Consider the following 10,742-nt stretch of genomic DNA (forward strand, 5'->3'; position numbering starts at 1 on the left):
ACTTACAAAGAGGATCTAAAGTTTATCCTCATGATCTAGTTTTCTTTTTAGTCACTGAACTGCTGTGTTTTGGTAGGTTTAGCACTTTGGCCAGACCACTAGTGCTTTCATTAAACTTTAGTCCATATGTGATATTGGCCTTTAGCAGTTCCATGGGCTTTTACAAACCTCGTAGTGCCAAATAATAAAAGCAAAGGAAACTTATTGCTTGTTTATCCTTATCTTTCTCAAAAGACTTCAGAACACATGTCTGTCTGTTTTGATCCACTAATATAGTGAATAGCTGGACTAAATATTGAGGTCATTCACACAATCAAAAGCTGTGTTCTACCTGGGTATGGGAGCTGTGTGTGCTCCAGTGTTCCCTCTAAGGTGTGCGCATGTGTGTGCGCACACAAATTTTTTGATGTCTGCTCAGTTAATTTTAGGTCCTGCTCAGGTTGAATCAGGAAAGCCTCATTCTGAATGCACATGTGCACATGCTGCCTTGATACTGCCACCCAGAACAAAACTCGTTCCGCACACAGATGAAAAAAGTTAGAGAGAACACTGGTATACTCCCAATTTTCGCTTGTGTGGAAGCAAGGTAGGAGGAAAACCTGGGTAGAAGTGATTGTGTGGAAGAAAGCTAGAAGGAAAAGCTACCCAGTTTTTTCCCTACCCTAACCATAACCCAAACCTGGTTAGAACACAGTTTTTGATTGTGTGAATGACCTCATTATGTATCAGGCTGAAAAGTAGCAATCTTAATTAGGTGTAAGTCTCTACATGCATGGGAAAGAGATGAGAAACTTCCAGTCTGTTTATTGTTTCCTCTGAATCTGGTAAATTGTGGATTTGCAAACCATAGTTTGCCCACAAACCAAGATTCCAAACCATGGCTTGAACCTGGTTAGGATTGTGGATTTCAGGGAAACCATGGTTTGCACAAATCATAATGTACCAGCACCAGATAAAATGAATCACCATGGCATGCCAGAAACCAGAAAGAGAAGCTCCTAATCTCCTTCCCACATGCACAGAAGGAATGGGGAAGGCAAAAGGGAGATACATGAGCTCAAGGCTGCTCATGCTTATAGTGGCAAACCATGGTTTACTGTTATGTCTGGCTGCAATCATGACAACGTCTGTTAGATGCACAGTTCTGTTTTCACAAAACATACAAACCCAGGTCATAATAAAATTTCTACCTACTATGGACAAAGCTCCAAAAATATTAAATCATCCCAACGTACTGTATTACGAGTGGCTGATGCCCTAACCCAGTTCCACATGATACAAGTGGCTGAAGACATGTTTCATGCAAATGTTACATTTTAGTATTTATGTATATAGTGTTCATAGGTACACATAGATGACATGTATGAAGCAACCCTTGTTCCTAGTCCTCACCTCCCCTGTTCTGAGGGGTAAAGTACTTGGCTCTTGACCATTGGTATGTAGTGCACTGTGAGAAATGAATAGTTCACGAGAGGTTGGGCCCCTCCCTGCCAGCTCATTTCAACCCCAGCCTCTTGGCTCTTAGCTACCCTGGGACAGTTGTATCAGAGTCCCACATACCAACTCAGTTTTTAATTACAAGTGCTCTAATAGGCAGAAGGGATAGCATCCGCTGGTTTTGCATGTAAATGAGGGTGCTTAATATTCATGAGTCAATATTTTAAGGCAGCGAATGGCTGTGCAGTAGGTGCACATATGAATAGGAGTTTATCATGATTAGGCAAATCAGGAGGGAGAGCAAGCGGCAGGGGAAGGGAAGATGGATTTCTCCAATAAAATTAACTAAGGCCGCCACGGCGTGCTGCTCCCCCCCCCTTCTCCTTCCCGTGTGCTTTGCTGAGCTCTCTCTTTCCTCAAATTTATGAGGCCAATTACAGAGATGAGCTTGGAAGTTTCTGGGAACTTCACTAAGTGCAAACGGCGCTCCCCGCTGTTCCCATCAAATTAATTAACCGAACGCTATTGATGGCTGTCCGGCTCCGGCAAGAGATTTAGCTGCAAGGAAGCACCAGCTTTGGATTCACTGTAAACGGTGCTCTCTGGAAATGGAAGGTTCCTAGTCTGGCATAGCCAAATCTGATGGTAGAAAGAGAGGATTAAGGGGCACCAGGATGACAGGCAGCCACCTAATGGCGCAGTGGGGAAATGACTGGACTAGCAAGCATGAGGTTGCTGGTTCAAATCCCCACTGGTATGTTTCCCAGACTATGGGAAAAACCTATATCGGGCAGCAGTGATATAGGAAGGTGCTGAAAGGCATCATCTCATGGAGAAACTCAAGTATGTAGTACGCCGCTCTGGGCTCCTTGGAGGAAGAGCGGGATATAAATGTTTAAAAAAAAAAAAAAGACAACCACATGGCTCTGTGGTCACCAGGAGTCGACCCCGACTCGACGGCACACTTTACCTTTAGGATGACAGGCAAAACCAGAGGAACCACAAACTAGTGTTTCTAGACCACAGAGATGCTGCTCCTTAGAGTTAACAGTCAGCCAGAAGACCTATTGCACCATCCCTGGATGAAGCAGAAGGCTACTGGCCAACACTGTGATATAGGTAGCCATGGCCTAAGATAACAGGTGGGCTGTGTCAGAATTGAGGGACAACAATAACAATGGGTGCCTATTTTGGAGAAGCTGGGTTTCTGGTATTAGACAATTCACAAGGAAGATTAACAGCCAGGCCTAGAGGCCCTGGTCAAAAAAGCCTGGTCAAAGGCTCCTCCCCACAAGATTTCTTTGGATTGCCAGCCTTTTTTTTTTTTTTTTTAAGGGCTAGCAGAAAAAAAATTCTTTGCAATGTACTAAATGCAGCCTTATGGTTTTTGTTTTTATTTTTTTAAAAACTAGTTTCAACTTAAGGGTACTTAAAATGCAAGCAATAGCTATTGATGGATATGAAGAGGGGATGGAACAGCAGTGTTCTTTGGGACTAGAGCCCCAAGAATTGTTAATCCACCCCAGGAAGCTCCAGTGCCTATTTGCTTGGGCTTCTTCTCCCATTAATCTGCTGCAACATTTAGCTGAATTTTAATTTTCAGGATCATCAGACTCACAGTCTATATGCAGGAATAAAACCTTCCCAGAAAAAGAACAACCCAGCATCAAAGGCCACCTAATGAGCTCCTTAAACCCATCTTAATTTCCGAACAGAGACACACAGTGTCAGTCAAATTTGCTCCTAACTCCAAGAATCAGTGGGGCAAAAACAACCATTCCCGTTTCCATATTCCTCCACTTGCAGAAGGCAAAGGTGGAGGTCCAGATTCAGCAGTGAGAAGTCCTGGACACTGGCATCTAGAAATGGCCTCAGTTTCTTCAACTGAGGATCTGAACCACCTATCCTCAGCACACTGCTAGCTAGCTGAACAGCAGGGACGTCTTCATACACCCAACAGTAAGGTGCTAGGATTCTCTAACTCCCTCCTTCTTGCTATCTGTTTTGATTGAATACCCTTGTGGACTACTCCAGAAAAAAACATAGATCACTCATCTTCACGAATCACATCTACCCAATAGATTACTCCAGCCCAACACCCTCCATCTCTCTGACCTCTTTGCTCAGAGAAGAGTTGTTTTGGCCACCATCTTCCTGAGCTGTGCTTTACACTGAGTCTGCTTCAGTCCCTCAGGGTAATCTTGTACTGAGTGGTAGATATACTCCAGTTATGTAGACTAAGAACTGTTATTCTGTTGCAGTGTAACATGACTGCTTTTTTGCTCTGTATTGGAAGACAGCAGCTGCCTGCCTTGAGCTACATACTGTTTATCAAAGGTGCATCCCAAGAATGACTAGACTCCTCCATCAACCTGTGCCCCCTTTTCTGCCCTACAGATCCTTCTGCCCTTCTCCTAGGAGAAATAGGACCCAGGCCCAGACTACAAGGAACACTATGGTTTCTTCTGCCACAGAAGAAGAGGCCTCTCCTTGGCTGAAATTTAAAGGAGGACTGGCGGCAGCCAGCGCTTGTCCATTTCTGAACACGGCCAGATAACTGAGTTCTAGCCAGCCTATTCCAAAATCAGAGGCCCATTCTAAGGGTAAATGTCTCTTGCTTCTGCTTTCTTGCTGCAAACAGTCTCATCTGGTCACGGGGCTCCTGGGAGAAAAGCCAGTGTTAGATGCTTGGGATAGATAATCAAGCTAGGATTGGAGGGGTTGCAACCCAGTGATACTACTACTACGGATATTTATATACCACTCTTCAAACAAAGTTCTCAAAGCAGTTTGCACAGAAAAATAAATAATACATAAATAAGATGGTCCCCTGTCTCCAAAGGGTTCACGACTGAAAAAGAAACATAAGGCAGATACCAGCAATAACCACTGGAGAGATGCTGTGCTGGGGTTGAATAGGCCAGTTGCTCTCCCCCTGCTAAATATGAAAGAATCACCACTTTAAAGGGTATTTAAAGCTGTCTCAGTTAGCAGGGTGATAGAGTACGTGCTTTACACGCAGAGCATCTCAGGTTCAGTCCCTGGCATCTCCAAGTATTATTATTTAGCATTATTATTATTATACTGCTTTTTAACAAAAGGATCTCCAAGCAATTTACAAAACAAAAGGAATGAGAAAAAAGTTACCTCACCCTTTTGGTCCCTTCATAATCTAAAAAGAAACACAAGAGAGGCCACAGTAACAGTGACCAGGAGGGACACTGGGCTGAACTGAATCAGGACCGTTGTTCTCCCAGTTAAATATGACAGCCATTGCTGTAAAAGGTGTAGCTTTGCCCAGTTAGCAGGCTCAATCCCTGTCCTCTCCCGATAGGACTGTGAAAGACTCTGGTCCTTATCCCTGGGGCACTGCTACCTGTCAGTGTGGCTTAGGTAAGTGGACCAATGGTCTGGCTTGGTATAAAGCAGTTTTGTATGTTCATATAGAGGTTGCTTCTGAAATTAAAGACATCATGTAGTAGTATAAGGCAGCCTTTGTAAGGATAGTGGGTAGCTTATAGCTTTGGCTGTGTGAAGGCCTCATTGCACCATTTGGAGGAAGGGAGAACAACCTTTGTCAGATGGAAAGTTTTCTTTTCTACATAGAATGATGGTTATTTGGCAACATTCCTGGGATGTTGCATCTCTGAGGGGACAAATACTCCTCCAGCACTTTCTGTCCCAGTAGTCTCATCCTTGAATGGGACATGTGTCTATCATGGACAGAAGCAGAACAACTCTGGTTCATTAGGTCGAAAAGAACATCCAGACTATTCACCCAAGTCTGGCAGCTCCTCTTATACAAGAAGTGCTGATTTATTCACCAAGCACTCATGCACCTATTCACTTAGTGGTGGGACTACCTTACATGTGCATTCCACTCTAGTGTTATCTATGGACATGGCTGTAATTCACACAAGGACATATTATCCTTGTTGGGGAAATACCCTGCATGATACAGTCATGATACATACTCCCAGTTGCAAGACCTAAACCAGCTGTGAAATGGAAGGCTGCCCTCTAGTGTTTTCTTGGATGGCAACTGATTATTTGGATCCATTCCTGACTTCTGGTTCCATTTTGGAACGGCAACTGCCTTGGTCACCCGATGGACAGAGGTAGTGTGATCCTCTGGAGTCTCTTGGACCTCTCCCCAGCATTTGAATCACCTGGCCTGTATGGGATATGGAGCCACTGTGTGAGATGTGGAACCAGAAATGCTTTGTTCTCCCATTCAAGCACACACCTTACTCAAGTAATAAAGAGCTAAAAACAGGCAACTTGCTCCACACCATAGCAAAGGTATATACCAGCAGCAAGAGTAGTCCATCCCATTTTAGGTAGAAATGGGGTGCTGCCAATACCAGGAAAGTGCCTGGTTTTGAAACATGCTGTGTGCAGGCTCATCCCTGTGTCTTTTAGTATATAAGAGGAGGCTGAGTGAGCTGTTAACAATGTTTCTAGTGACAATAGCATGGGTGTGCATTGTGCTCCAGCTTGTACTGGTCCCCACTGGTGATGAGGACTAATGGTGGACAGGCAGAGGCTAAGCTGATTTCTGTGCTTCCTACAGGAGTAAAATTCCTCCCTTTCCCCAGACCGAGTTCTGCACCCTGTTTATGCACTACCCCACTAAACCAGGTGTGTGTGTGTGTGTGTGTGTGTGTGTATACACACACACACACACACACACACACTGACCTGGTGCAGAGCATTTGCACCCCTCGTTTCCCCTCGGTGGCCGCTTCTCCTTGGCCGGCCTGGCAACCGCTGCTTCTCCTTGGCCGGCCCGGCCACCAATCCCCGTCGCTAATTGGCAGCTCACTCGCCACGCTTGGGATTAGCGCTGGGTACATTTACGAGTGTGTGTGTGTATAAAATTATAAAAGTCACCCCCCACCCCGCGTAGGCCTCCAGTGAGGTACAATTTGTTCTTTTGCTAAAGTGCAGATTTAGCTAAGCAGGAGCAATAGAACAAATTGTAGCTGTAATCCCTTGGAGATCAAAGATAGGAAAGGTTTAGAAGTGTACATTTAGCCAAGCATTAAGTGGGTCAGACTTCTGTGCTTCCATAGGAGCCTCTATGACCTTTCACCCTCTTGATTCATCTCTAGGTGGCATCTAGTCCCACATTTGTTGAGGTGTGCATTCCTTTGCACTGAGTCATCCGGGACTGCAAACTAGTCACACACATCCCCCTCACCGTGAGGCGTTCTTATTCTAATTGGCTACCACAGGAATTGGGCTAGCCACAGGTATATATTTAGGACAGGGTAGTTTGCAAGGCAGCCCTAGTGACAACACATCATAGCCCCACCAACAAAGTGTTGAGGGGAATGGTAAGCAGGCAGGTGCATTAAGCACCTGCATGAGCCAGCGTGGTGTAGTGGTTAGAGTGCTGGACTAGGACCGGGGAGACCCGAGTTCAAATCCCCATTCAGCCATAAAACTAGCTGGGTGACTCTGGGCCAGTCACTTCACTCTCAGCCTAACCTACTTCACAGGGTTGTTGTGAAAGAGAAAGTCAAGTATGTAGTACACCGCTCTGGGCTCCTTGGAGGAAGAGCGGGATATAAATGTAATAATCATAACTGGGCAAGGAGGCTTGGTCAGTAAACTCCCACTTGTCATTACAGCAAGCTTAAAAACAAACCTGACTTAACTTCATTTTTGAAATAAAAATGGTAGCTTTCTAATAATTAGAAAACCCTCCAAAGACACCAGCTGATGTAAAGAGCAAAGATGCACCAGTGCAACAAGAGAGCAGGCTAATATTACATCCCAGCTAACTGCACCAGCGCAGCACAGAAGCTGCAATTTTTGATGCCCTCCCCTTCTCCAGGAAGTCCTCTGTGCCACCAGAAAGTAGGTCCTTGAGGGTTGCAGTTCGTCTGGAAGCTGGATTGGGCTGCTCTCGCACTGCACCAGTGCATCCTTGCTCCGTATGTTTGCTACTATCAGTTAGGAGAACTAGAGAGCTGGCAGGGCTGCGGGGGGCGGGGAAGGTCTCAGTTGTTTTGCACTGCCTGCCATACATAGGATTATCTGTCTGCCGGGCAACTGTGGATATGTGCTTGGTGAAAGGAACTCTATGGGAACAAAGTTCAGAAAATTACGGGAAAGCACCTGGTTGGTGCAGTGGGGAAATGACTTGATTATCAAGGCAGAGGTTGCTGGTTCAAATCCCCACTGGTATATTTCCCAGACTATAGGAAACACCTATATCGGGCAGCAGTGATATAGGAAGATGCTGAAAGGCATCATCTCATGCTATGCAGGAGGAAGCAATGGTAAACCCCTCCTGTATTCTACCAAAGACAACCACAGGGCTCTGTGGTCATCAGAAATCAACACTGACTCGACGGCACATTTTACCTTTAATAGAGGATAACATAAATGGTGCAAAGGCCTACCGACTCCCTTTCTGAGAAGGGAGTTATGGTTACTAACACATTTTGCGGCATGTCATTACAGGCACTGGACACAAGAGGATGCCCTCATCGCACATATTTGTGGTTTTAATTGCATAGCCATGCAGTTTGAAGGTTTAGTCAAATGGCTTGTGTCAGCTGGCAAAAGAAGGTCGCTTAGCAGCTAGCTGCCACAGACACAGAGGAGATAGGCAAGTGCACTCAGGCCCAGGCAATTGTGTGATACTAGCTCAGAGGGAGCCTTTTATATGTCAAAAGAAACAAAGATGTGCCTTACCTATGCTTTCCTATCCTCTGGGCAGAAAACAAAAAATCGAGCCCAGTAGCTAGAATGGGAAGTCCCCCAGTTCACTGGATGGCCTTAGGCAGGTTTGTTAGCCCCCATTTTTCTGCAATAAACATAATACAGGCCTCACAATACTGTGGTAAAGAGGACTTAAGCCCTATTAAGACCCTGAAGCACTACACACGATGCGTGCGTAGAGCCTAACCGGGCTCTGCAGGGAGAGTGAGCTGAGTCTGCTCTCCCCGCAGATGAGCAGGCTGCCCACACGACTACCGGCTCTGTCACGACTACCGGCTCTGTACCAGCCCCCTGAATGCCCCGCACAAGTGTGTGGGGCATTCTGGGGAGACACCTGAGGCTGGGAGGCTCGTGAGAGCCTCCCAATCGGGGGGGGGAGGGGTCACCTCATGAGTTGCCACGACACAGAGCTGCATTGTGGCAACTCACAATCACCAAAACGGGGTTATTGGAACGCTCGCTCTGCTAACCTCATGGGAGGGGGTGGAATCAAGCGGGCTCCCTTAGCCCGCGTTTGAGTGGTTGTATGAATAGCCTCATTATGCTGAACATTTGTACGAGTATAGTGTCAGTTCTACTATCAGTTCCAGGCCTGAGCAGGCCTAATCACCATTCAAAATGCCTCTTGTCCCCTAGACTCTGATCCAGAGGAGACCCTGATTGGAGGAAGAGGGAGCACCTGCCCAGATCCCTGCCACTGGCCCTCCAGTTCCCTCAGATCTAGAACAAAGAAAGTCAGCTGCCCATTTGGAGGAAGACTGGGGATCCAGCACCAGCACCACCATTAATCCCTGACCTCAAGGCTCGGAACTCTCTCTACCACTGGATGCATCCCTAGAAGTGAAGACAATGCCAATCCAGAGCTGAGCTACAGCTCCAAAAGGCAATGCTTGCCTGGCTGCTCAGGGCTTCTCTCTTGCTGGGCCTACCCAGGAGGAGGCAGGCCAGCTCAAGTGCCTCCACTAGAACAAGGCTGGCCTGAAGATCCAGGAAGGGGTGGAGTTCATGCTGGCTAAACCTTAAGGGCAGTGGTTAGTGTCTGGGAGTGAATTGTCTCCCACTCATGCATGCTGCATTCCAGGCACCTAGGTGTCATGGGGGCTCCAGCTGCTCCAGCCATACCACTGGAGTGTCCAGCACTCAAGGTTTTGCTGCCACTTTCAGCCGCAAACATAACCCTGCCTGCCAGTTCTGGTAAGTAATGCTCACAGCTCTATGGATCCTTAGGGCAGAGGCTGCCTAAAGTGACTTCTGGCATAGAACTAGGCATGATGGCAAACTGAATTCTCAACATAAACAATAAAAACTCATCTCTGACAACAAAAGAGGCACAGCAAACTTACCAGAGAAAGCCAACACAAAGATTAAGGATTTGTCTAGCCCAGGAGCACAAAGATGCTTAGGAACTATGGCCAGCACTTCAGTTGTTTTACAAAACTCTCAATCACTTGAATATACGAGGGGTATGGTATTGGATATTAGCCTTCCATATTAGACCATTAAGCTCAGGAAGGATGGGTGGGTGGAGTTCTTTATAGCCATTAGAAGCAGCAACAGCTGGGAAAGGACAATGGCAGAGAATGGATGGGTGCTGCTGAATTGCTGCGAAAACTGTGCTGGGGTGGCTTTACTTTCATGTTCACAGTGCCATGTTTTTTTCAATGGCTCTAGGATAGCTGAAGGGATTTAATGGGCAATGACAATAAAACATGACGTGACACATGAAGAAGTAGAGTGCTCCAAAGATACATTCAGTAAGGAGGGACTGATGTTGGACATAGGGATCCAGTTGTGTGTGGGGAACCTGTCCCAAGAGTTTGGGGTGCATCCTTCATACCTGAGGGGGGTCTGTGTCCTCCTAAGCTCCAGCAACACCCACGTAGACTGGACTGCCAATAAAACAATTGTGGGGCTTCACTACTTTCCTGTTGTGTGTGAAGAGCAGAGAGAGGCACATAACTGCAGTGGAAATACAACTAGTGCCTAATGACTTTGACAACTATGTGTGATCTAGCAGTGTGAATTTTCTCACAGAGGCCAGATCTCTCTCTTTCCCTCACCATAGGCCAAATCTCTTGGAAGCAAAAATCCATTATAAAAGAGGATTACACCCATCAGGGTTGAATTGAGGCCCCTCATAAAATACAGGGCAGAGGCTCCATTGAGGTTTAGGAAAACTGCAAGCTTGCCACTGCCCCCAGCATGTACCACCTGGTTGCCCAACTGCCCATCCCAATCACTTGGTGTTTTTTTGGTGTATTTTTTAAAACCGCCCTTCACTGCAGAAGTCCAGAGGCTTTGATGATTTAGGGTGGTGGTTAGTGCCTGGGTGTGAATTGTGGCTCCCTGCCACCAGCACAGAGCTCCTGACAAAGGGCAGAGAAAAAAGTTGCCTGAACAGGGATCAAGGATGGGCGGGCGGGGGTAGAGGTAGCAGGATTATAATCAGTGAGATCATCTAGTTTTTACCTTTGGGTAGGCCAGGAATTGCATTCTAATTCTCACCATAACCAATATATGCAACTGAGCTTGTCTTCTGTAGAAAAATGAATATATCCAGACAGCAAGCA

General features: G+C 46.3%; 1 long non-coding RNA gene across 2 annotated transcripts in view; it reads left to right on the forward strand.

Moving 5' to 3' along the window:
* LOC128351547 (uncharacterized) overlaps positions 1–10,092 on the forward strand; it is a 44,466-nt gene extending 34,374 nt beyond the window's left edge. Inside the window, exons 2-3 of one of the 2 annotated variants that reach the window (XR_008319856.1) lie at positions 3,835–4,040; positions 8,809–10,092. This is a non-coding gene — a long non-coding RNA (uncharacterized LOC128351547). The remainder of the gene's footprint in view (positions 1–3,834; positions 4,041–8,808) is intronic. The other variant, XR_008319857.1, reaches the window with a different exon arrangement.
* Positions 10,093–10,742: the final 650 nt, after the last annotated feature.

Source organism: Hemicordylus capensis, chromosome 3, assembly GCF_027244095.1.
Source record: "Hemicordylus capensis ecotype Gifberg chromosome 3, rHemCap1.1.pri, whole genome shotgun sequence".
Classification (NCBI taxonomy): Eukaryota; Metazoa; Chordata; class Lepidosauria; order Squamata; family Cordylidae; genus Hemicordylus; species Hemicordylus capensis.